Source organism: Botryllus schlosseri, chromosome 13, assembly GCF_051294905.1.
Source record: "Botryllus schlosseri isolate E-star chromosome 13, Bs_hap1, whole genome shotgun sequence".
NCBI classification, from domain to species: Eukaryota; Metazoa; Chordata; class Ascidiacea; order Stolidobranchia; family Styelidae; genus Botryllus; species Botryllus schlosseri.
The window spans coordinates 10,838,295-10,841,797 of NC_137248.1; the positions used below are offsets into that span (position 1 = coordinate 10,838,295).

A 3,503-nucleotide genomic window follows, 5' to 3' on the forward strand; every position below is an offset into this window, starting at 1 on the left:
TATATTCAAAAGAGATTGATTCAACCTCATCGTCACGTTAAACGAAATTGAATGAATATTGATCTGAATGATTTCATGTCAAGTTCCTGCCACGTTTGCATCATTGACTAATAAGGTGTGACCTATATAAGACTTCAATCACACACAATACACGAGGTCTGGCGATAAGGTGAATGGGAATTGCGCATGGTATTGTGAGCGCATCAGCCATATTTCAGTCCAGATACTCGAAATTCTCGATGTGCAATGTTTGGCACGGGAAGATTCGTTTCAATCAGTTGTATGTAATCGTGGTTTATATTCATCTCGTTACTGGGCTATTTTCGTTTTTTTTTGTATTTCAAGTTGGAGAATAGAATACAGAAGCAAGCGACGAGTACAAGCATAAGAAATGCGCAAGATGTAAATAAAGCGCAGACTTGTGGTTCCCGCTCTATCAAGTTTTCGCACCACATGGGTGACGCCTCACCTCATGCGTTTATACTTCCTTCGGACTAACTTTCAAGGAAACTAGGGACATCGATTCAAGAAAAGTTGAACATATTGGTTTAGAAGTAACCATATACAGCATTCGGCAGCGGTGTAGCGTATCGGCTAACAAACCCATAGCTGATGTGTTCGCGTACCTGGCACGTCGTGATGATCGAGTTTGGAAACTTCTGTTCAACAAACATGGTTGCAATATGCCGTGTGCAATGTGCATCAAATCATTTGGCGTGGTACGAAAAATCACATCGCGTTCCAATCGCGGCATACGTGCCAGTGAATGCTGACCCCCCGCGAAATCGAATTTCTATTTCCTGCGCCCGCAACTCTTTTGTTCATTTGCGTCATTATTTCTTTCCAGTCGCAAATACAAATTCATTCGATAGACAGCATTTGTTCGCTGTAAAGCCGAGCAAGTGTTTTGGCCACCGCTTGTAGAAATCGAAGTTCTTTTTATCGAAGTCGAGGCGTATATACCCCAGTGTTGGGATGAATCGAGTCATGACTTGACTTGAGTCAGGCTCGTGTCACCTTTTTCCTATGACTTAACTTGAATCGAATCACTTTGCTAAAATGACTTGACTTGACTCGGTGTATAATAAATGTGGATTGATTCGTGACTCGGAGCAAATTTCACGAGTCAATTTCAAGTCATCAAGCAATCGATGTCGATAAAAATCACTGTATCTTGTATACCAGTGGTCGGGAACCTTTTTCGTCTCAAGAGCCATGTTGGCCCTATATTTTCCATTTTAACTCCCAAAGAGCCATACATGTCAATCAATTGTTACGTCACAATTGAAAATTCGTGACGTCATGGTAGTACTAATTCGAACTCACTACATGGAATTCGTCGTGGGCGGAATATTTTCTCTGTAAAAACTCGTAGGCTAATAATGATCATCCTGTGATAGCGCAATTCATCGTAAATAGCTAAGAACTTATAATAACTGATATTAATCTAATATAACTATAGCACTGATTCCGAAAATCTAAATATTGATCGACTTCTCAATCCTCAAAGTATTCGGCTGTAACATAAACGTTGTACTACTCGCTTACATTTAACAGCAGTACTCGAAAGCTACTTACCAATGAAGAACGGGGATAACGAAGGTTTTTTTGTAATTTGGATTTGTAATTGGAATGTCACTTCCAAGGCAGTTCATTTCTCGGCGCAGATCAGTAATACAATGTGTGCTTGAAAACTTGATTGTCATATTGGCGCCCCCATGTCTGCTATTCTCTATGATCGACCAACGAATGGTGCAATCCAGGATTACGCAGCGCGCGATGTCGGGTACATCGAATTCGCGAGGGTTGGTCGCTGACGCTACAGCAACTTAAATTTGAGGATTTTGTAAAGGGGTCCGCGCCCTTAACCCTGGATACGTCAATGTCTTGACCTCTCAAATACGGTACATGTTTATGCTGCCACGAGAATAATTATTCTGGCCGTTATGAAAATTTAGCAACAAGTTGCTGCAATATCGGTAAAATTAAGTACAAAATAAAAAATATGCCAAATAGCCATATCTAACACCAAAAAGAGTCATATATGGCTCGCGAGCCATAGGCTCCCGACCACTCTTGTATACAGTCGGATTGCTCGCGAAACACTGGTGTAGACGCTACTCACGCGAGAGCGACCAATCATTCAATGATCGTGCGTTTTACTGAGCATCCATTGCTCACTCACAAACAAATTGACCGCAAACGAAGTGATCGAAGCTTACAGCTTACGCTGTTGTAAACTAGTATAGTAAAGTAATATAATAGCAAAACGTATATTTTTGTTCTCTGTTTTTACCTTAACCAAACCTCTTGTTTTATTGAAATTGAATTCGAATATAGTTGATATAGTCCTCACTCAACCATTGGCGCATATTCGAATTGTATTATATCAATTTGTAAATGGGTAATGTATTGTGTCTTATCAATTCATTTCCCTATTCTCTATTGAGGCTGGTAACTATAAACTGAGGCTATGCAATTACGTAATATAGCATTTCTACGTATATGTGAGCGATACAGCGCCTTCTTACGTGTACATTTATCTCTATATTCGTTCATCGGTTCAAAATCAATGACCAGTCAATCTGTATTTCAGTCAGCTAGCAAAATGCAATGACGTAAGCATGCCTCATACTTCGAAAAGGCAACTTGACGTGAATTGTGACTTGACTCGTGACTTGACTTGACTTGACTCGACTTGACTCGAGTCACCTCCAAAAATCGAGTGACTTGACTTGACTCGAGTCACCTTCGAAAATCGATTGACTTGACTTGACTCGAGTCAAAATGTGCAATGACTCGAAATAACTCGTGAATCGAAGGTAGGGACTTGATCCCAACACTGACATACCCGCGTCGCTGTGCTAATTACTGACATACGATCAATTTGTCGATTTTCTCACATGAGCCATATAGTGCGTAAACGGAAATATAATTTCATCCAAATATTTTAAAATGTGATTTTTTTCGTGACAGGCCTGAATTCGTCAATTAACATTAGTAAATCACATTTTCACGATGCATGTGATATATAAGTCTGCAAGGCCCTGTCAAATAAGGTATACTTGGAAATCCATTGAATTACACTATTATTGGTGTTGCGGCCTGTGGCGCCATCGAAAAGTAGAAAATTGGCCCGCGACCACTTTTGAGTTTAAGACCTCTGGATTATACTTAATGATTTTAAGTTGACTCGTAAATTTTGTTCCGAGTCACGAGTCAATCCATATGAAACGCCGAGTCAGGTCAAGTCATGTCATCTTTGCAATGTGACTGAAGTCAAGTCAAGTCATACGAAAAAGTTGATTCGTGTCTGACTCAAGTCATCTCAACACTGCAAGTCAGTGGTCACCGGTCACATTCAAGCGGACATGCCCGAAACCGGCACAAGATGCCGAAAATCTCAGCTCAATATCAGTGATATAGGAAAGTTCGTTCCAGCGGACTGTATCCTATCTAATGATGTGATAATTAGCCTCGGGAAATAGATATTCCGATCTATA

General features: G+C 40.3%; 1 protein-coding gene and 1 long non-coding RNA gene across 2 annotated transcripts in view; one reads left to right on the top strand and one right to left on the bottom strand.

Annotated features, from left to right (window-relative positions):
* LOC145454493 (uncharacterized) overlaps positions 1–3,503 on the bottom strand; it is a 426,394-nt gene that overhangs the window by 309,145 nt on the left and 113,746 nt on the right. The window lies entirely within an intron of this gene.
* LOC145454176 (matrilin-1-like) overlaps positions 1–3,503 on the top strand; it is an 88,960-nt gene that overhangs the window by 44,448 nt on the left and 41,009 nt on the right. The gene's annotated exons all lie outside the window — the stretch shown is intronic.